Below are 25,101 nucleotides of genomic sequence, written 5' to 3' on the forward strand. Positions count from 1 at the left end.
TACGGATGAAACTTCAAGTTCTCAAAGCTCCACTCAACCGGATCTCCCGCCATTACGATGAAGTGGCTGACGTGAAGCTGTACCTACTCCTGGCCGTTGGCCTGCGAGAAACGGGAAGGAAATGAGAGGCAGAGAGTGGCCGATGACTGGGGGAGGGGGAGGCAAAGGCAAGTATCATATATCTACCGGTAAAAAGTACCAAAAGTAAAGTAAAACTGTCCCGGTATACGCCATGTAGGCGCTTGGAGGGAGAGGATGTATAACTCGTACTTATTCTTGACCTCGGCACTAGATAGGGGTGAGTGGTCAGCGTCACGCCCCGGCCGCTTTAACCCCGGTATCCATCGGACAGGAGGCTGGGCAGGGCCCCAGAACAGGTATGGACGTAGAGGTTCGAGGAAAAATCCTCTGCCCCCGTCGGAGTTCAAACACCGGTCGTCTAGTCCAGTGGTATTCAACCTTTTTTGTTCGCGTACCCTCAGATATAATTTCTCTTCAACTTTGTACCCCCAAAGTTATTGGTGTATAATTCAAGTTATATATAGTATATAATCTACATCTAAAATAAATTAAATAAATTACATTACTGATTATTCAGTGTTTATAATTAAATAATATATTTTTTTAAATTTCACGTACCCCCTAGGATGTCTTCGCGTACTCCGAGATATAATTTCTCTTCAACTTTGTACCCCCAAAGTTGTTGGTGTATATTTCAAATTATACATAGTATATAATCTACATCTAAAATAAATTAAACAAATTACATTACTGATTATTCAGTGATCATAAAATAATTTTTTTTTTAAATTTCACGTGCCCCCTAAGATGTATTTGCGTACCCCAGGTTGAATACCACTGGTCTAGTCCACAGCCAGTCATTAAATTGACTGAGCTAAAACGCGCAAATTATCTTAAGAGTCGCCTTCCTAGTTGTCACTTGTCTGCCAGGACGCGTGAAAGTCGCACGTGCAGTTCTGCTGACTTAAGAAAACATGGACAGACTACAGTTATTATTAATGATCTCTCTCCCTTCTTACTTGCTGTGAATTACTTTGTTAAACCTGCTTGTGCTTCAGCTAGCAATCCAATTTAAGCGACTCTGTCCTTCCCGTTTAGAACCATTTGTGGGTTGCCGCATAACAACGTGACCCTTATAAAATCTATCCTCTGATATAATTAAGAACATAAAAAACATACGACTACCGTACCGAGTCACAGCAGTGAAATGTCTTCTGCATGGCTAGTACACCAATATCCGTCCCCCATGAATACAGTCTGTTCTGTCACGATGCAGTACCGATCCCTTGGCTAATTAAATTCACACTTTCCGGAGCCTTCACCCCCTTCGGAGAACTTCATCAACACCGCGGGCTCCACTTCATACCCTCACGGGGAGGTGAAAATTATTACACGGATGAAGGACCAGAATATTCTTCAGCGATATACATATGCATACACAACATCAAACAACACACTTCTTACCAAACGCCTAAGGACTCAAAAGACGAAAATTATAAATCAGAGTAGGGTGAGATTCTATCACGCGAAATCTGAAGGAATAAACAGGCAGTCCACGGTCTTACCAACTTACGTTCCTGGAAAGAGTTCGCAAAGAGAGTCACTATTTCCTGCAAAAGCAATGTTATAATTCGGGGGTTACATTCCTAAACGACTACAAACATTTCTATTGCTAGAAACGAAACACAGTTGCAACGGAAACACGCCAAATTATTACGTATACCACAAGAATAAAACTGAAATCATGGTAAATATGTCCTCTAAACCAGTGGTATTCAACCTGGGGTACGCGAAGACATCTTAGGGGGTACGTGAAATTTAAAAAAAATATTGTTTTATGATAAACACTGAATAATCAGTAATGTAATTTATTTAATTTATTTTAGATGTAGATTATATACTATGTATAACTTGAATTATACACCAACAACTTTGGGGGTACAAAATTGAAGAGAAATTATATCTGGGGGCCCGCGAACAAAAAAGGTTGAATACCACTGCTCTAAACAATATTGCGAAAATAAACATTTTCTTGAATTCATATTCTGAAAGACGTTTCGGCCTTGTTTCTTCTTTCGTTAGCATGTGTTCGATCTGGGATGACAAGACAAGCTGAGAATGTGTGCTTCATTATAAAAGTTCGTATGAGCGAAATATCAAAACGCGAACCTTCTTAACGCAAAGACTGAATAACTACAGACTACTAATGATTAGCTGTGTTAAAACATGTCCCTATAACAAAGTAACATAAAACAAACGACAGATGCAAAATGGCAAAGAACACATTTGGAAAATGTTTACTGCAAATTAGACTACACCTTTCTGCAAACACAATGAATATAAAATCCATAAATGTCGCTGTAGAAGCCGATCAGGTAAAAATAAGAAAACTGGGGATTACTGCTATTCACACACAGCAGACTTCATCTACCTTTTAACACACATTCAACCCTGTAAAGACTCCTCTAATAACAGGAAGAAACATTTTTTAATCAAAATAAAAGCACGAGAATTACATTAGCTTCTTAAGGACGACTCTGTTCCACAGAATAAATCTTAATATCAACATTATCTCACGCTATGAACTGATAGACAGTCTTCTGGTCGAGAATCGAACCCTAGACCTCTCGAATACGAAGCTCTAGTGCTTCCATGTTACTCATCAGTTCATTAATTAGATTTCTTCGTGCGTTGGTCCATTGTTTTCAAATCACTCGCGCTAGCGAGGGCCAGAGCATTAACCTGGCTTGAGGAGCGCTGTACCCCAACCTGACTGGCGATCAATAAGGACTCCGTCGACCGAAGGGGTTCCTCTACCAGCCTGTCCAATCACGTGACCACTCCTTATCCAAACTCCACAGCCTGTACCAGCCACGAGATAAAGGACCTGTCTAATCACGTGGTCAATCATTATAATCTTACCGATGGCCAAAGTCTGTACAACCTAACCTAACCTAACCTAACCTAACCTAACCTAACCTAAGTATCAGAAACATATTTTGATCCTCTGAAACCGACGTTCGTCTAAATAATATTTAAAAATCTAGTCCTTACCGATAACAAAACACTACAAATATCAACTGGCCAATGCTGTTCAGCGACTGCTGTTTAAGAAACACATGATTGCACTGTGGGAAAATTGCAGTGTTATTGACTGTTAAAGAAGGTGGTACGCTTAGTTACCACTGGAATTTAGAGTTTTAATAACACTAAAAACAAACCAGATGTCCTCATTCTTGTTGTCTTCGATGCTGACATGACTTTCATATTCCGAGTTAGACAGCCTTCCGTTTAAAGAACTCAAAAAAGTAAATGACAGATTCTTTCTCACCCCCGTCAACTCAAAATAACAATCAAAAAATATCCTATACTTTTTCAACGTTTCCGCAGACATTATTAGAACAAATCAAACATGGCTTGGCATAAATACAATTCAAATCACAAACTACAATAGTTACATAATAATAAATAACATTACCAATACCAAAACAACGTTAAACAGTCATCATAATACAGAATAACCTACGTTACAGAACGTCGCAGACGAGTGGTTAGCATCTCTGCCTCGTATTAAATCAGTCCACGACAACTTCCTTCCATATAATTTAAAATTCATTATCTAACCCGTCATTCGCTGGCATAAAATCTCCACCGACCAAGCCTTTAAATAAATCATAAATAAAACAACTGTTATAATATTAAATATAATATTTATCTAGCGGCCACAGCTGCTCGGTAGCTAAGCATAATTTTAAGGTTCAATACATTAATGTATGACTAATACAAAGAATACAAACTGCTTAATCCTTTACAACATTAATGTTACAAATGTTACAAAACTGTATCCAGAAACGAGAAAATGTCACGGACAAAAGCCGTGAACTGACACAAATACTACCAATCACACAGAGGCTATAACAAGCATCACTGTACAGATAATTTAAATTTATTCCACCAAGCAATGGGATAGCATCCAATTCAATTTATCGGACATCACGATCAGCATTATGTACCATGACCACTAAGGCTACATTTACGATAGATCCACATTTTTTTGGACATATCAATTACAAAGACCCATACTTCCTGTTTCGTGGTTCGTAACTTAATGGACAACTTTTATCAATTTTCCCTGGTACTAAGAACCATAGCCACGCTGGCCTTGTAATCCTAGGGTCTCGGGATCGATTCCCGGCAGTGCCCGAATTTATAACTTGTGTTGGGCAAGGCCGTGGTCTAGGCAACACGGAGTTTTCCTCCGGGGGCTTCCCCGGTTTCTCCGTGGCATCCCAACGATTACTCCGTTCACACACAGAAGAAGGCAATGGCAAACCACTTCTGGATCATCTGCCAAGAACGTATATGAACAGGTCCCAGTCCGAGAAAAGGATCGAAGGATCCTGTTCATATGGACCTGTCGTCAGACAGAACACTAAATAATAATAATAATAAGAACCACGGCATGCAGACGTGGAGGTATAACTCCAGACATTCTTAACCCCCCGGAAAGAACTCCTCTACCCACTGGACAGGATAATGGGTGGGCCCCAAAGCCTGCCTGGACCTTGTGGCAAAGAGAAAAATCTTATCCTGTCGGGTATCGAACCCCAGTCTTCCAGCCCGTAGTGTAATGATAAATCAGATGAGGACAGTAAACGGAAATAACAAGTAGGCGTATTAAACATTCCTCATGCAATTGGCTATGTCGTGTTTTGCGTTTATTAGAGGACAAAAATGATGTTGGTGTTTCCTAGAGTGCTATCAAGTTAACAACGCACAGATTCCCATTGTTCGACCCAGAGGAGAGGAGGAGGACAGGTTAAAATAGGTCACAAACAGGACTGGAAGAGGCTATTTACATCACAAATAAAACAATGCCCGGATTCTGTCAGCGACATGCAAGGGCAATTCAGACTTAAACAATGTACGTGAATAAAAAATATCTCGAAACAACCAAAACATAACAAATAAAACCCATAAGAGATTTAATTTTTAATAAATACTGTTCTGTTCCTTCTACATTATCGTGTAAACAGCATGTGTTGACAAAAGATCCATCATACGAATGTTTACTCGTGAATCCTAAGTACTTGATTCAAATCAGTTTTAAGTGAAGATTGTAAAATAATATTCCGCGGACGGGGGGGGGGGGGGAAGCTGACAACTCACCTCCATCTAGTTAAGAGATCAAGAACGAGTGGAGCTACACCTTCACTTCCTCAAACGTCTTCGTGTGACCATAATGGATTATTCCATCAATTTGAATTACAGTTGTAACTCATTCGTAACTAATAAAAATAGGAAGATTAATGAACAGTCTGTTCTGCTAACGCAGTATTTATAGGCGTACTAAAATTAATGATTTTGTTGACAGATGATGCGAGAAAATGGCTACTTCTTCGGTAGGACATCATTTAATCATATTCAACGGATGGCATGGAAAATGACGACACAGCAGAATCACGCCGGGCCCTTATTCAGAACCGCGGTCCAATGACAAAACTACATTTTTCTTTCATTCCGTCTTTGCGAATTCAGGGTTAAAGTTTTTTTGCGAATTATAATTCGCCCTATTGACAGTGATTACATCCCCAAACAAACAATGAGGAGAACGGTAACATGGACGATCCCTACTGAATAGGATAACGCGGAGAGATACAGACATGGACGCCGGAGCGTGAAAAGAGGGGAAAATAGTACCTGGGAACCCAAGCACGAATTTTTTTCTACATCTCGAAATCATTTATTGGATAATGCCCAACATGATTACTATAATTAACGAGCCACTGCCTAAAACATTTATAAAATCACGAGCCGTCAGGATATCTATGAACCTCACCCCTTTCTCCAATCGCTCTGCCCATCCTCTACACCAGGCTGTCAAACTCAGCGTCTACCAAGGGCCACTTATGAAGAGATGAATGCACTGGAGGCTGTCACATGTGTGGGAAAAATCATAACCACCTGTTTTCACCAACACTATTAACTACTAACACCAAACTCAAGCTTAAGATACAATATTATTTCCTCTATTTTCCTTGAATTTCATCTGAAACACAAAAAAAAAAAAAAAAAAAAAAAAAATCTGAATATTTCGGACCTCACATCGCGTGCACTTCGAAATCTGAATCAGGCAGTTTAAAATATCAAATTCGCCCTTACGTTTGATGCGCCATCTTTCAACAAGGTACAAATAGAATGATATTTTTATGTTTGCAGAGTTAATCAGTTCTTTTGGTCTAAACTGAAGATAAAAACAGACCACCACAGCGGTACACGCAGTACTCGGTCTACGAACGTAATCAATCACAGTGTCCCAGAACACGCCACACGTTGGCTTTCACAGGAAATAGGCAATAAAATGGCTGTGGGTTGAAACCGAACTGCGCGATAAGTTGGTCAATAGATCATAAAAATCAGTAATCCGAATTGAACCACGTTTATGTTCGTCATATCACAGGGTGTTGTCAAGTCCACACATACACATTTTCACACGCGACTAAATACAGGGCTATTCAAAAAGGTTGTTGGGGTTTTGTGAATTTTTGTGGGGCAATGCATTAAACATACGACTATTATCATTACACTGGTGGATAGAGAAACTCTCAAAGTTTTGTTCTGTACCGCCCGCCATCCAGTAGTTACGCGTTTGGCCGCCAGGTGTCAGATTTTGCAATATGGCGGCTAACGGTAAGGAGAAGGCTTTTTGTACTCTCGAATATCATCAAAGTCGATCCGTTACCATTGTCCAGCGGCACTTCCACACGAAATTTGGGCAGGATCAAGTCTTTGTCCTCCCTCTACCTGCGACTATCCTGGATCTGAAGGTACGTATCAGAGCCGCCATTCTAAACATCACCGCTGACACGCTGGGGCATGTGTGGGAAGAAATGGACTATCGTGTAGATGTCTGCAGATTGACAGAAGGCGCACATATTGAGCATTTATAATGCATGTAAACAAACTTTGAGAGTTTTGCTACACAATAAAACAAGATTCGTATTCCTACCTCAATTGTACTACGTGTAGTGATTTTTTAAAACCCCGACAATCTTTTTGAATAGCCCTGTACATAAAGATGGAGCCGGTATGTTCCTCCGAAACGCTGTCCACACAGCGTTAACACCCAGAAGACAGCAATCTTCATATATTGTTACATCATTATTGAAATCAGCACCATGAATCACGGCCTGGAGAAAGGATTGTAGCCGTGTTTCAGGGACACAGTGACGTAGTGCATGTAACAAGACACCTAGGATGAGGCTTGCAGACCTACTCGGAAGAACGCGACAGTTAACTTCTTTACGTTCAGGAACCAGATATGTACACGATGAGCATAACATAACTTTAAATTTTCAAAACGATATATACAACAAATGCGACGTACTTGGAACTTCACACCTGTGAAAATCTCTCGACACACCAACTCCTCTAATTTGGGGGTAGCCATTTTCAAAATAAGAGTTATTTTGTCAACAGGGTATGAAGTTGTAAGTAAGCCGGATTTATTTTCTCTATCATTTTGAAAGTGTAATGTTTTTTGTGCAAACTTTGTATTACACCGAGTACAAATAATACTGGGCATCAATGACGTCACATCTTCATCAGATTTCTTTATAATGCTATGATACTTTCTTAATATATGTTACACCTTATCAAACTACCAGCACACAGCGTAGATGAATAACTACAGAAGTTGTCCGCCAGTAAAACAATGTAACCAAGAAACAAACTGAATCCTGAGTGAAACATGATTGTTCAAATGTGTAATAATCTGATCCTAGAACATAACTGCCAGCTGATGAACAAAAATCATATCCAGAAAATTTAAACGCCAAACCTCTTAGCTTAGTCCGTTACGTCCCACATCGAACCACGAGAGTCTGAATCAACTATACACACAACCCTCCCTAGAATTACGTCACATGTACATTGAGACGCTTGTCCCATAAGATCAAACAATAACAGAGCTTAACACACATTTCAGAAACGGGGGGGGGGGGGGGGGGGAGAATCACTTCTGCCTACACGAAAACTACATGCCAAGGAAAACGTCCATCAGGAAGACTAATGCGATTAAATAACGATTGACAACAAATTCTACTCTTCAATTAACTCAAAAACGAGAATGTGACACTGTCAAATCGCATTAAATGGGGCCACAAACGAGACTTAGCAGTTCAATGGGAGAAAACGAAGTTTTCGTAACATCTCTGGCGTCAGAGTTGTCTGTGGTCAGTTAACTTTGCGTTGTTGATGAGCGTGGGGACCTTCTGGCTGGGCAATGACGTCATATCGGAGGATTCCCACAAGATGTTCCGCGGTTTACTGGGTAATGCCGAGGTAAAGTAAATGTTAGAGAAACTTATTCATATTAATTTTCGTGAAAACATGTTCAAGGGTTCTCGAAACTGTTGCCCGCGGACAGGCAGAAACGGTTAAGGTAAATTGCATATTTAACTCTCAGTTCTGAGCGCGCCAAAAAAAAACTGGCCTTAACACTTTCCATTGTCAATTATATGAAATATAAGAACTGGGAAGCACGAAGAAGCTGTAAGATAATTCCCAATAATTAGATGGAAATACTAAGGAAAATAACATATTTTTGCCTCATACTGTGAACTTCAAACTCGCGTACAGAAAACACAGGAACTTTAAGCGTGCCAGCAATGGGGTGTGTATCCAGCGAATGCTGGTAGAAAGTTTTATTTTTACCCATTTGTTAATGTTCGTAGCACATGCTGAGAGGGGGCTTCTCCCTTTACCTTCCGGAATTAAGGGTCACATTAAAAGCTTGATTCAATTTTAAGCTACTAACAACGATACGTTGCCTTCAGGACTTATTTAGAACCACGCGAGTGCAGTTCTAAAATTATGAACAGCCGTGGAGGCAAGGAGAGCCGCTGTTAACAAAGAATCAGGACCCAGCTGTCAAAGATCATTAACCAGCTAACGCCACGCAGCAGTTTTTTTTTTCAAGAGCCGATAGTCACTCAGCTAATAAAACATTTTTTCCCCAAGTTCTCTGTACCCCAAAGTTCATAGCCCTGTTGACAAGAAGCCATCAATGGGCCCAGTTCTAAGCCAGATGAAGAGAGTACACAAAATGTTTCTTTAAGTAACCACTTAACCGTTTAAAGGCCAATGGTAACTACAAACACCACTAGCTTTAATAAATATAAAGTAACTCTTCATTATTGCATTCATGGATTACCTACGATTATACCACAATAAACATCTATAATTTCCTTCAACAGTATTAACGAGTTTATATTTGTTATGGTGATATGTTGTTTCCTCTGCGGTAGGGACTGAATTTTTCAATATTAGACGAAATTTATTTTGATAAATACGCATCTGTGTCTATAAAAAACAATTTAGGTATATTAAAATAAATAATTACAAGAGTCAGTTTACAAGTATATTACTCTTAAACGGCGATAGATACAGAAAGTCCATAACTGCATGTGTACCAAACTTCATAACTAGAATTTATTTGTTCTAAACGTAATATGACTAAATTAAAATTACATTCCTTTGAAGTCTTCGTGATTCATTTTTTGTTTTATTGTCGTACGTTACCAACATATTTGAGCAATGTTATATTGTATTATAACTGTTCTTCATTCTAGGTTCGAGACACAGAAATGTACTTAAGATTTCTCTGCGTTTATTTCAATTGAGGGACTGACAAACTATTTCGCAAATTTAAGAATCACGCCTGAAACACTAAAAAAAAAAAATCGGTGAAAAAACCGGTCCGAACCGAGGTTATGAGACGGGTGACGTCAGACTTACGATGGCCGCGCGAACCAGAAAAAACACCTGGTTGCGTGATCGTATTACTTAGGCTAAGAGATCCAGATCCACTCATTGCAAGGGCCTTGGGCCTACGTTTCCTGCATGGATGGCACCTGCTGGAGCGTTCCAGCAGGTACAAAGGGCAGTAGGCATATTAGATTCACGTGAAAGCATATTTTGATCACGACTCAATGATTCTAGGCGTATGCAATGAAAATGTTCTTGTTTTCTGATCAACTTTTATCCCTTTTTCGTACATAGCCGCGTTAACACCGTGGCCGCATGGTATAAACGAGTTGACTATATGCGATCTCTTTGTTGATTATCAACACGCGTGGAAAATATATTTGATGTTACTAAAACTTCGCTTTTATAACCCAATTCTCTCTCTCCTATTTTTCATAACGCGTTTATGTGTGTGGTTATGTCCGACCGTCCGTAACAGAACTGGAGACCGTGATATCACCTGCATTATGCACGTCAACTCACTTTATACATCGCAAAAGTTAACGCCTGGTGTATACTAATGATGTTAATGAGCGAAAATGTGGATACCATTAAGAAATAAAAAAGAAAACTCCAAGTTCTATTGGGTATTACGTAAATGTAGACAAAATTAGATACATGTTCAATGTCATGTTGCCAAAGTTCAGGATATAATCGTAATTAGTTAATGAAACATTTGAAAATGTGACAAAATAATATATATGGGAACTAGAGAAAAGAAATCAAAAATGATGTTGAAGAAATGACGAACAGGTTAAATTCTAGGAATTCATGCTACCGCTAAGTTCAGCATCATTCCTTACCATACAATTTAATGAAACAGAATTAAAGATGATGAGATGGGCGGAGCATGTAGCACGTAAGGGGAATGAAACCTGAAGAAAAGATGTCATTTGCGAGACCTACGCGTAGATGAGAGTATTTAGATAAGTTATATTTTTTTAGAAACTGTAGACTGTATTTCTCTAGCTTCAGTTAAAGGCCTGTGGCGCGGTCCTGTGAACAAAGTAACACACCATCCACAAAAGATGGGGGCATTTCAACACGACTTAAGTAACAGCTTCTCTAAACTGTAATTACAAAAACACCTAACTATTCAAAACTGAAACAGAACATTACTACAGACTACTTGTAAGATTTGAGGTTATCACAGCCTTGAGTATGAAGATTTCTGTCTTCTGGGTTGTTGCGCTGTGCAGTCTGGTCGATGTTAACCAACGTTTCAGAGGTCATACTGCCTCCGTCATCAGGGCGATGAGTATGAAGATATCCGTCTTCTGGGTTATTGCGCTGTGTAGTCTGGTCGATGTTAACCAACGTTTCGGAGGTCATACTGCCTCCGTCATCAGGGCGATGAGTATGAAGATTTCTGTCTTCTGGGTTGTTGCGCTGTGTGGTCTGGTCGATGTTAACCAACGTTTCAGAGGTCATACTGCCTCCGTCATCAGGGCGATGAGTATGAAGATATCCGTCTTCTGGGTTATTGCGCTGTGTAGTCTGGTCGATGTCCACCAACGTTTCAGAGGTCATACTGCCTCCGTCATCAGGGCGATGAGTATGAAGATTTCTGTCTTCTGGGTTGTTGCGCTGTGTAGTCTGGTCGATGTTAACCAACGTTTCAGAGGTCATACTGCCTCCGTCATCAGGGCGATGAGTATGAAGATTTCTGTCTTCTGGGTTGTTGCGCTGTGTAGTCTGGTCGATGTTTACCAACGTTTCAGAGGTCAAACAGAATACTTGTTCCGCCTGTAGTCATGCTTCCTGCCATACACCGCTGAAAGAGAAGTTGCCGCTAGTTCACGGCGAACTGGAACGGACTGAAGACGGGTGAAGACAGCTTCTTCCCAGCACACATCAGCATTCGTTCTCTCCTGTCATGTCACTCTTCCTTCTAGTCGCTCAAAAGGCTCTTCCTTCAGGGTCTCCCATGCGGTTTAATATTCAAAGCAACCAGCAGGAAGAACACTGAGACGAAGACAAAGCGACAAGCCGAAGTCCATCAAGGACCGAACCTCCATTAACCAATTAGCACGACACTGCGCCATCTAGACACCAGTCAGAATGTTCAAATGTTCACGAAATAGCTACTGGTTGTTCCGTAACTTCAGAGACATTCAGATTCTCTCTACCTACATTCATTTCTATTCATGAAACCAGTTCAGACTTCATGAGTAGCGCGCACTGCCAGTTGATTCGGTTTACAAAATACAGTAGTGTAAGAGTCTGTTTCAGAAAGCCACCAACTGTGTCGAAATTAAAATGATGAAAATATTTTCAGTTGCACTATACATGCCCAGACACACTCATTGCCGTCTTGCTCCCACTTCCCCCTCTTACCATGACTTAGCTCTAGCTCGGAGATATTTTGCGTCAACGTACTTTTTCATTCAAGAACAGCTAACAACGCATTGTTCGGAATATAATCACAAACTTCTTTGTTTCGCAGTTCGTAAGGAAGCCAGATAAGTCTTGTGGAGATTCAAGTAAGGTTAGACAGTAGTAATTCAGTGGCAACCCCCTCCCTCTCGCCCCCCCCCCTCCGGGTCATGTTTTGTGTCTGTTCCGGTTCAATACTACTGGATTCATTTCCGCAAGTCAGTACAAAGCAGGAGACGAAGGGAATAATACAGAAAGATTAAAAACCAAAGCAAAACAAACTTATTGATTACCTCTCTGTCAAGAATGACGCAAAAATCCAAAGCATCGCTTAAAAACAAAAATTTTAATTAAAAAGTGTTAACAATTATTATAAATCATTACTTATATTTGCTTAAGGAACCTATTAAAAACCACAAATATTATAAATGACACACGAAATCATTCCAACTGAAAACATGTTCATTGGATGACAGAAAGAATTCCTTAAGGAGTTACTTACATACAAACTAATATGAACGAGGGATATAAGACAATAAGGAAGTCGATGGTAGGACCAATTTTAATCTTCCAAACTCGGAACGGGCTACACTACACCAAAACCATGTGATTAAATACAAAATCTGCGAAGTGTTAATACGTAAACGTGTTTCGCCGCGCCGTATAGAAGTGCATTTAAACAGAACGTAATGAATTATGCTCAGACGTAAGTACTGTTAGCATCAACCGAATTTCCAACCTTTCACAGATTGTCTTTGCCAACAGATCCTAATGCCAAGTCAATTACTCTTCACGATGGAAGTAAAAACAGATTGTTAGGGGCGTATTTAACAATAGAAATATCACCCACATTATCGATAATTACGAAAAACGAGAAAGGGAATCTGTAAAAATGAAATTACGATCAAGATGACGACGAGGTAGAAAAGATGATAGTGGGTTATTGCAAGTAACAAAAATGTCGGTTCTGTTTCTGCAAAGACACATCACACTTGTAAACAAGAGATTACCAAATTAAAATTAATTTCTGACGAAGATATCAAAGCACTCCTGTGTGAGCTTGTGCCATAAATAAACCAAGTGATGTGTGTATCGGACAAAAAAAGTAGTATATTTTCTTACAAGCTGCAGCGGTATATATAAATGACGTCAAGACGAGCAGACCTTCAGTTCATCCCATTCGCTTCCTCTGTACTCTTTCCAAAGTCCAGATGCCAAACAAAATCATGACTCACTGAACTCAAGAATGACCACACACCCACCTGGCCATGATGTCACTCACTACCTGCACAAATACAGGATTGTCCTATGCCCTGGAGCAATTTCAAAGTTTTCTGCTGACAAATGCGGGCCTCCATCTAGACTCACTGTTTTCCTGATTCTTCCGGAAAGGAACGCACAACGAGGAAGATTGTTACTTCGAATAACGGCAGGGAATATGAAGATGACTTGTCTTCTGTGGATGTTACGCTTTGCAGTCATGTAGAAGTTTACCGACGTCTCAGACGTACTTATTGTCTACATTCACAACAGTTGTACCTTGAGGACTGGAAGAGAGAAAAAGGCATTTGTATACTCTGTCAAAGTAGATAGAAAAAAAAATACACGAGATCTGACGCTGCATGCAGCTTGTGAAACAAGCATGAAACACAACAAGGAAGTATATGGCGTAGTAACACGGATGGATGATCACTTCCGAGAAAATTCCCTTTCAATCAACAGGCTACCTACCACACAGCACTCATTTTAAGTAACATTTTCGTCCTGTCAATATCACTAAAAAGGTATAAATTATATAAACACATTCTACGTCATTCCCCTGCGATTTTAAATATCTCACTGATCTGCGTGTTATTTCAAGTACAAACGCATCGTAATAAATATTAAACAGTACAACATTTACCATAATGCATAGATAAATTATTTTTCTTGTTTCATTAGATGTATACAGAATTAAACTGCTCCCATTAAAATTTCATATCTTATAAACATGTTTTTTTTTTAAAAAAATGCAGTTCTATATAAGATTTATGTGAAGCAGGTGTTGTACACTGAAGACATTTGGCGGCTGTGCCGGGCGGCGTGGAGTTTCCACTACGTGCGATCACTGACGCAGTGCCGAATTTCATAGTTTTAGCGGCACAGTCGCCAAATATCTTCAGTTTTAGACAGGCAGAGTCGAAACTAATTCACCTGGTGGCTTTTAGTGTTCACCTCCACCAAGACCTAAAACTGGATTAAAATACGTACAGATGACAGGATAGATCTGTCCAAGAGTTAGGTCAGATTTAGACACTGTGCAATGAACGTGCAAAAACTGTACAATTGACAACTAATAAATAAATTCATTCACCGGACCTGTATCACTTGCTCAGAGTGCTCAGAGGAACGATCTCGTTTTACTGCGTCCTGGATGTTTGGACAGTAAGCCCTCGGGAATCCAATCAACACTTGTCACAATCTCGTCCAGTACTTGACAAGAGAGTTGGACACTGGACTGAGGTAAGATTTCTCTCTACTCCTCTCCATTTACTCCTTTATCCATTCACTAATTCGATCTCATTGGTTTACTTTTCTATCGTGCGTAAAACCGATATGATATTAACCTAAACTGGAAAATGTGATACGATACTTCTGGAAACCATCACAGTATTTAATAAACTCCATGAGGCATGATTATTCTTCTCTTAAGAAATTCCCGGCGTGTATATTCTGAATGTACAGATTACTGTGTAAACTAACGTAATTCTGAAATTATTTTTTTCCCTTTTAGGTAAGCCCACTCCATTTTATGTCTAACTTTCTAAAACGCATATGCTAGGTTTTTGTTGGACATTTAAATTATTTCTCATTCTTCTTGTTGAGGACTGCTCAGATCGCCACATGGTTCAGCACGAGGCAAGTCGCGCTACGCTTCTCTGTAATTAGGATCTCCTGCGGCAGGCTAGACGGCCAGAGGTTTAATTTTGCATGGTGTATGGAAATTTCCTCCGACGTAAAGGAACTTCTGCTCAGACTTGTAAAATACGAGGGGGAAGACATTCATTAAAAAGAAACTCCACCATCTCTGATCAAAGTGACTGCGTAGTCCAAGACACGTTGACCTTGAATAATGGACACCTCGAATATCATGTTCGCGGGTTCGACTACAAGCTCGGTTCGCAACAATTGTTTTTATCTTCCTGTGTGCTGCCTTGTTCATCCAGAGACCATACGCTAGGTTGACCTTCAATCCAAGGAGGTATACCATGGAAGAGTGCTTCTTCAGAAGCTGATAGTCGATCAGCTATTCAAACAATTCCCAACCTTTTATGTACCAAAGTCAATTGCTGTATTCATAACTCTTCCCACTCTGTTTCTACAAGATCCATTTTAATATTATCCCATCTACATTCAGGTCTTCCGAGTACTCTTTTCATTTCCGTTTTTCAACAAAAATTCTTCACATGAATATCTGGTAAAGAATAAAAATTATGGAGCTCAATAGGATTTGAGGTTTTTGACGACGGTGAGTCCGAAGATGGCTGTCTTCTGGTTTGTAACGCCGTGCAGTCTCGTATATGTTCACCAACGTTTAAGGGTCCTTGCTACCACCGTCAACAGGATTTCAAAATCGCATGATGGTGTCGGTGTTTGTCTTGGGGGTAGGGACGAAGCGTGGGCTTTGTACGTAATGATTTTGTTGTGGATATCGAAATTTCCATTCTATATAAGGATCTAATTTTAAAGAGATTATGAGAGGTTCTCTGCAGTTCCTCCTCTAAGTTGATCAAAATAACCTGAAAAACTTCGTCTAAAATTATCATTCTTTCTACACCCACTCATTTAATTATATTACTTTAATATTATAAATTTTAATTAAAATCGGATAAATCATTGTCGTACTCTTTTTCAACAGATTAATTTTATCTGCAAATTTAAAATAAATTACTATCACATCTCTGTACTCTTCACATCTCTTATTAATTTAAAATGTATGACACAACATTTTTCAGAAAAGTGGCTGTCGAGTTCTGCTGCATGCTTCAATGGGTCTCGAAACCAGAACTCTTTTTCGGAGTTTTGACCTGTATAAAATCTCTTCCTAGTTTCAAGGAATAACCATGCGAAGTTTGGTGCAAATCGATAAATTCATTCTCGAACTATAGGCCAACATAGACGTACAATTTCAATTTCATACGTACTTTAGACTCCTCCAAGTTTTTAATTACGACAACTAACTAGATGGCTTACCGAACCCGGTTCATCACCGAATTAACCAAAGCCCTCTACCGGACCCTGTCTTGAGCCAACAAAATCCAGTTTCCTTAATTACGACAACTCTAGTTTAAAATTCATTTAAAGAAACTAGCTCCGCTGGTGATCCTTCACCGGAAATTTTCCTTCAAACCGGAAAAGTCTTTAAGGTATCCACATAAAATATCATAGTCTAACGACGATAATTATCCAACCACTGTGTCTTGACGTATAAAATGTATGTATATGGCGACATGTGAACATATTTATTACACAGTCGTACTCGCAGCGTGAAAACCAATCAAGTCAAACATCCGAGCCCTCGTAAGTACTACATCCAGCCTGTTCACTTCACAGATAAGTTACAGCAGGTTTAGCTATCACCGTGCTTAATTATTTCAGTACTTTCACCTGCATATTATACCACAATTTCTCTCTACTCCCAGCAGCAAAGCTCCCTGCTGCTATGTTCACCGAATATAATTAATTCTCATCGGACTCATCAGCTCCCATAATTACAGGTCGTGCACAGATATAATGCAATTACCGACTCATAATCCAACTCAAACAGAACAGCATTTGGAAAGCAGATTATCTATTGTGACTACTGTAATGAGACGTAATAACCACGGAGCAATTTAAATTCGTGGTAAATCATTCGACTGAACCTTAGAATTGGTGTCCTCTGATGATGTTAATAATTCAGAGAGCAGTTTCTGGCACAGATGAAAACATTCAAAAACCTTTTAACATTTTAGTCGAGAAACCTTAAGTGAAGAACTTGGTGGACTAAGAATAGTTAAGATGATATGTTAAAATGCATCTTAAGTATGTTCAAAGGACGTGAAGCATAGTTTTTTGAGAAGCCATTCACGCTTCATGGTCAGTCCATCTCAGATCTGATTACACTAATTAATATACGGTGAAGAGTTTAAATTACTGAGAACGTTAGGTGACATTTTAAAACCTTGCCAAACAAGTATGAGACTAATTATGTACGTTATATAGGCCGACACGGCGCGGTATGACGACTACGAATAAGCTGAGGAGGGAGGTCATGTGTGACTTTTTAGGCACTGTCTTTGTATTTGTCTAAAATGAGTTAGAAAAACCACTGGAACATATATCACTAAAACCAGTCTGAGCAAGAGATTCGAGCCCAGAACCCATGAACAAGATAACTAATTCTGAAAAGTAAACATCTACTTACAAAAAGTAATAACTGGTGATGAAGAGACTAACCTGTAAAGAAAAGAAAAATCATTAGTCAATTTTTATGAATATCAGAGAAACCCTCAATACACAAACACTGATAAGGCATCAACAAGTGGAAATCCTACTGAACAACGACTAGCTTCACGTAGTAGGGTCCTTAAGGGCTAATACTCGCTGTGCTAGTCTAGAATTTCCCGCTTATAGAAACTTGAGCTAGACGAATCAATTGTAAGGCGTATACATATTTAAGATTAGCTTTAATATTATCTTCCCACATAAACCTCGATGAGTCCTCTTACCTACAAGCTACAACTATATATGGAATCTCACACGTTTTCCATGCTACATACCCCGTCCACCTTTTATTTTATGATATTCAAATTTGGCGATTCGATACAGTATCATGAATCAAAGGGGAATTAATCGATGCAAAGATATCGACGAAATAAGTACGTAGACATACAAGTTTCAGTTCTGAAGAAGGAGCATAGTTGGAAGTGTTTCATCAGTGAGTCTGCTAGAGCAGTGGTATTCAACCTGGGGTACGCGTACCCCCGGGGGTACGCGAAGACATTTTAGTGGGTACGTGAAATTTAAAAAAAATATATTATTTTATGATAAACACTGAATAATCAGTAATGTAATTTATTTAATTTATTTTAGATGTAGATTATATACTATGTATAATTTGAAATATACACCAACAACTTTGGGGGTACAAAGTTGAAGAGAAATTATATCTGGGGGTACGCGAAGACATCCTAGGGGGTACGCGAAATTTTAAAAAAAAAAAAAATTATGATAAACACTGAATAATCAGTAACGTAATTTATTTAATTTATTTTAGATGTAGATTATATACTATGTATAACTTGAATTATACACCAAAAACTTTGGGGGTACAAAGTTGAAGAGAAATTATATCTGGGGATACGCGAACAAAAAATGGTTGAATACCACTGTGCTAGAGCCCTAACAAATCTCCCGCAGTTTCTCCATGTTTTAACGAGCTTTCATTGGAGGAAAACGTGAGGCAGTGTGAGTAACTAACTGATGAGACGTGTACATACAAGGTACACACTAAGTAAATTAAACCACTACACCGCACACTATTCATCCCGTACAACGCTAACTTGAAGACAACGTTTGTGATTCCATCTCGACTCGCGGCAATTAGAGTCCTTTACAACTCAAAGGACCTGGCTGCTTGGTTTGTCTCCCGAATGTGCCGAGAAGTAATGGTTCGTCAAGGACTGTGAAATGACAAGACACAAGCTGCATCCAATGTTCTGACATACGCATTCACCTCTAGTTGGGCAACTCTTTATTTTTGTACAAACTTATGTCATTTCTAGATTTTTTCTAATACCTATCACCATTTCGTTCATGATCCGTTTTACTGCAGCACGCGACTGCTCTAAAGAAATCCATTTCTGCCATCTTCATTTTCAATTTGTCATTTTCTTAACGTCCAAAATTCGGATTTATACAACAGCACATAGACGTGTGCGCAAATTAATTTATAGAAGATTTCTGTCTTCTGGGTTGTTGCGCTGTGTAGTCTGGTCGATGTTAACCAACGTTTCGGAGGTCATACTGCCTCCGTCATCAGGGCGATGAAGACAGAAATCTTCATACTCACCGCTGTAAAAACCTCAAATCATATATACTTTATAGAACTTTAATTAGATTTTCCTATTGGGTCTTCCATATCAGTGTTCTTATCCGAATACCACAAAACCGTTGGAAAGTTTTATATTAACCTCACAGAATCTCTCAGCCAATTCTGTATCATAAATACGGATGGAAAGAGACTTGAAAAGGAGAAATTCTATGTTAAAAGTAAAGCGATAGACGGGCATGTAGCAATCATTAGAGAGATTATAAATGCATACAAGATTTGAGTCGAAACGCCCAAAGGGATGAGATCACTTAGACGACCTAGGGGGAGGTCTAGATCAGTGGTATTCAACCTGGGGTACGCGTACCCCCGGGGGTATGCGAAGACATCTTAGGAGGTACGTGAAATTTAAAAAAGTATATTATTTTATGATAAGCACTGAATAATCAGTAATGTAATTTATTTAATTTATTTTAGATGTAGATTATATACTATGTATGACTTGAATTATACACCAACAACTTTGGGGATACAAAGTTGAAGAGAAAGTATATCTGGGGGTACGCTAACAAAAAAGGTTAAATATCACTGGTCTAGACAGCAGGATAATATTAAAATATACCCTAAAACAGCGTATGAGGATGTGAACTGTATTCATCTGGCAGACCGTTGTAAACACGGTAATAAAAACTTCTAATTCCATAAAAGTGGTCCAATTTGTTGATCAGCTGAGATTTATTAGTTTCTTATAATAAGACGAATAAACTTCACGCTAAGAGAAGTGTATCCACACTCCACAGCCAAGACTTGACGTCAGTAATGAAACAGATGACAAGCTTCAATAGTGTACAAGGAAGGAAAGTGTCAGACTTTAGTAGAAAGATAAATGCATTTACTTGAGAAACACCGTGACATGCGATGTTATATTATCACTTTAACAGTAAATCCACGAAGTTTCATATCAAGAACCCAAGATCAAGATCGAGAGTGACTGCCAAGCAAACTCTCGGCAAAGTTCCTACCAACTAAGCAGACAATGAACGCACATTAACGGATGTTGCAGGGTGACATACGAAGCAGCAAGTGCACGGCTAGCAACTTAGCGAACCAAAAATTCCCCCGGAATCGATGAATTCAAATGTTCATCAACACGTTCACAAAAACCCGCCACGTACCTCACCCCGAACCAAATATAACCAGTCCAAACCATCGTACCATATGCAAGACCTATTATTATTCTACCATCTACACCCACATCTTCCAAGTCGCTCCTTTCTTTAAAAGTCATCTGTTTACAATTTTGTATACACTTCTCATCTACTCCATGCTTTACACATTCTTCACACGTTATACAATTTTCTCCGATATTTTAACACGGAAAATTATTACAATGTTTAAAGGTAGTATATTTGCGTCATATTGTGAATTAGGTTAATATTTTAATGTTTTCCGTCAAATCACAATTTTAATAAGATAATAAAATATAAAATATTTAAAATATATAAAAAAAACAATACCTTCGTTCTAATATATAAGAGTAATCTGATAAGAACATTTCAATAAACTGCATAACATTGTAAATGGTTGTAATTCGAGTTTTAAATTTACCAATTTAATTTATACCTGAGGACGGTTAAATATAACCGAAACATGTCGTAAGAGACGTTCCAATTTGTAAATCGATCATTCGATGCGGAACGTGAAATGATATTTTAAATATTTTATTATCTTATTAAAATTGTGATTTGACGGAAAATATTAAAATATTACAATGTTTAAATTCACCAGAACAAATCCGTACATAAATAGCAAGAAATCTGTATCAAACTGACACAGGCCTGCCAGTTATTCTTCGAATCGCACAAACGCGCCGACAGAATACAACAGCTACGCGACTGAACAGTCAGCTGGGTCTTGAAAAGATTAAGATTCCTTGCATTCAGTGTACCAGACATGCACAGGCCTTACATTATTTAATCCTCCTTAAAAAGGCAATTGTTCAAGGTCGCCACAAGATTTGGGAAAAAAGAAAAGAACGGAAGACAAAAAGGTGTAAAACGAACGAAATAAAGTAAAAATTAACGAAATAAGAACGAAAGGTTAGGTACAAAGAAGCATGATGATCACACCCAAGTTAATATTTCTCAAAAGTAGTCTGTTTCTTTGCTTCAGATTGCAGAAATTACTTAGCGAGCAAATATAGACACTTCGTAATGACGTCACCAGAAGCCTGTTTGTTGTCAGGACGCACGACAAGCCGTGCTTTGTTTCCTGCTGACGAGTTACAGACCGGACAGACGACATAAATGCACACTGCAATTTTTACAATTCCAGTCAGACGTCATACTATTGTTCAGACGTACCCAAAAGGTTCCTCCAGAGTGAGGAGCATCTCATAAAGAGAAAACTCAAAGACGTTTAGACTGCTATTAAATAACGGTCTTCTCAGGTTGTACATCCAGCGAAATACCCCTCCATTAACACGCAGCTTCAAGAATAACTGCATTTTACCTACTTGTCAATGGTTAACAGTAATCCGAATGCTTGACCTTGAGCTCGCAGAGATGCAGAACTGGGCTATATATTCTCTAAGCTAAAAATATCATGTCTGTACCCAGACACCAGCATTCAGATCTTTTGTTACAAACCTATTATTTTTACTTTGTAACTAATGTCCCTGAATAAAAACATACGAAATTGATACTGATAGACTTTCATTTTTGCAAGGACCAAACGTTTTTGAAACAGTAGTAGAATTCGACCTTATCACCTGCCGATCCAAGGTCGATCATTCAAGGACAAACTTCCAGTTTCATGCCACAGACTGCAGACCGGTTGGTTTCGTATGTTTCACGGAAAAAATAACAATTGCTTCCCTAAACAACATCGACAAAACCAATTCGTACTCGCTATACCAACCTAGCTCACAATTCCTCTCTCTCAGATCCAGACATCAACCTGCAGCAGTGGTATTCAAACTGGGGTACGCGTACCCCCGGGGGTACGCGAAGACATCTTAGGGGGTACGTGAAATTTAAAACAAATTATATTATTTTATGATAAACACTGAATAATCAGTAATGTAATTTATTTAATTTATTTTAGATGTAGATTATATACTATGTATAACTCGAAATATACACCAACAACTTTGGGGGTATAAAGTTGAAGAGAAATTATATCTGGGGGTACGCGAAGACATCCTAGGGGGTACGTGAAATTTAAAAAAAAAATATTATTTTATGATAAACACTGAATAATCAGTAATGTAATTTATTTAATTTATTTTAGATGTAATTTATTTAATATATTTTAGATGTAGATTATATATCATGTATAACTTGAATTATACACCAACAACTTTGGGGGTACAAAATTGAAGAGAAATTATATCTGGGGGTACGCGAACAAAAAAAGGTTGTATACCACTGGTCTAGAAAGCATATATCGTTATGAGTAAACCACAAAGTGGGAAAGAATGCCCTCTACCATACCGGCAAAAGTATACCAAAATATGAGTTTTTGAAAATAAGGACGTTAAAAAAAACATTTGTGCGTCGTAAAATGACTCAATACAACAACATTAATTTAATAGCCTCCTTGCCAGACCCCGCCTAAACCTTCTGTCAGTTCACAAAAGAAAATGTGTAGACGGAAGGAAGCCCCCAAGATTTTTATGACATTTGAAGAGCGGCAGATGGTAACGTTTTATTAGTTTTGTTACTTCAAGACGGGAAACGCACTGGTGATTGTGTTATGAGTAAGGCGCCCACAGTCTGTTTTCCTTCGTGTTAGGGGTTTATACAAGCCCAGCGTCCCGCAACAAGGAACACTGCGTGGTATCTTGAATCACGCAGGGTCCAGCCACAAAACATTTAAGTCTCTTGGCTTCGTTCTGCTCAGTCTTCGAGAATACCAAAAGGGGTAAAGCAGAGCAACACCCATGTTTTGAAGAAATCCCCAATTTTGCTATATTTCGACTACTTTCTTTCCAGTATTAATTGCACGAAGCAGCGTTTGTTTTGAGAAGGAAACAGTCGCTGCTCCAATAAAGAAATTCCCCTAACGTTACTTATGACCTTTTGTGGTTATATGTAGTGAGACTGCTCTCATTTATAGCCAATCACAACACGTTATAACATAAAATATCTATGTTGAAAGTTAAATGTTTCAAAATCCATTTCATCAAAACATCAGACATTTATACGTAATAAATATAATATATATATATAACTGAAATGTTTAAAAGATTTAGAATTAAGCGTTAAAATTAATATTATTTTTGTAACTGTACTAATGTCATTTCTGTCGACAATATGATTTTCAAACAGAAGACCTAGACTTTGATTTCTTAATCGTCTTGAAATTGGCCTCATAGTTCTGTGCAATTCGTATTCTGAAATGAAAAAGCGTAAACCTGGTCCAATGTTATCTAGGACAGTGGTATTCAACCTTTTTTGTTCGCGTACCCCCAGATATAATTTCTCTTCAACTTTGTACCCTCAAATTTGTTGGTGTATATTTCAAGTTATACATATTATATAATCTACATATAAAATAAATTAAGTAAATTACGTTACTGATTATTCAGTGTTTATCATAAAATAATATTTTTTTTTAAATTTCACGTACCCCCTAGGATGTCTTCGCGTACCCCAGGTTGAATACCACTGATGTAGGGCAATCCAAAATAATCTCCACTTTCATATCTCCCAAGCGAGGTCTGAATTTACGTCCAACACGAAATACAGTACTCTTCCGATGGTTCTAAATTGTAGCCCGTGTCAGCTCAGTGCAGGTAGCGATAACTCACTTCTATTGATCTATTTTGCTTCGCTGTGAACGTCTTGGGCATGTTAGTGCCTTATATTTATACTGAGAAACGTCTGCACTCCATTTTAGCTCGTGTATCAGCAATTTTATTGCATGGGGTGACTACAACCTAAATGTTTACAGAAAATATACCTAGCGGGAAGCATCTAATAAAAATAAATGCTATTCTAATGCTGACCTTAGGGTATGTGCTATTTTGACAGACTCTTTTAGATGCTTGACAGGGTTCAGCTTGGAAATCAAAAGAGCCCACTTTTCTTTTGGCTGGTGCAGCACGCGGTCTAACTATAAAATTGGAAGAATGTTTGTGACGCTATTTGAGAACAAACTCTGGAAACAATTTGGACCCAGAGAGATGAAGTCTGAAGGGTATGCAGAAAATTACACAATACTATATATGGCACTGTCCAGTGTCTGAAGTACATTTTATAGAGGCCTACGTGACCCAAGTTAGTTTATCTGTCTGTCTGTCTGTCTGTACGTATAAAACAACAAGAACAGATAAACCATTTCTGTATTAAATTCCATACTGGACAATTTTACGAAAACACTACTGTTCCATTTAAATTACCATTAAGATCCGATAATTTTACACCTAAGTATAAATATTTTTTTAAGTTAATCGAAGTTTGACTAAACTTGGTCACCAGGATTCATGGACAGGCTGCTGGAAAGCTTTCGTGACCATCACGGCGAGACATCCCATCCGAACAAAGGTCACAGACCCCCAGACACCACTGACATCACTGGCACCATCCACAACGACAAGGGACAAATTCTGGTAAACGCGCTGGAAATGTTGCAGTTCCTAACTTGTTTATTATCTTAGGGGTGTTAACATCCTTGCAGAGCCTTTATAAAATAGCTGCGTTCGTCCAACGGCTTGCACAAAACGACTTGCGAACGCATTTAATTAAATGTTATATTTACTGTGACGTAGTTCAAGCTCGGAGTTAATTCGCGTCCACTGCAGAAAATGACTTTCAAGCATA

The 25,101-nt window shown here is 38.7% G+C and overlaps 1 protein-coding gene across 11 annotated transcripts in view; it reads right to left on the reverse strand.

Annotated features, from left to right (window-relative positions):
- Positions 1-25,101, reverse strand: part of rut (adenylate cyclase rutabaga) — a 137,079-nt gene that overhangs the window by 67,004 nt on the left and 44,974 nt on the right. For 2 of the 11 annotated variants that reach the window (XM_087345664.1, XM_087345667.1), the window contains exon 3: positions 17,651-17,682. The exons of the other annotated variants lie outside the window; for them this stretch is intronic. The gene's annotated coding sequence lies outside the window, so the exon portion shown is untranslated. The remainder of the gene's footprint in view (positions 1-17,650; positions 17,683-25,101) is intronic. 11 annotated transcript variants of the gene reach the window in all.

Source organism: Zootermopsis nevadensis, unplaced genomic scaffold, assembly GCF_977971745.1.
Source record: "Zootermopsis nevadensis isolate Lab colony 2312 unplaced genomic scaffold, Znev_1.0 Znev_ptg000009l, whole genome shotgun sequence".
NCBI lineage: Eukaryota > Metazoa > Arthropoda > Insecta > Blattodea > Termopsidae > Zootermopsis > Zootermopsis nevadensis.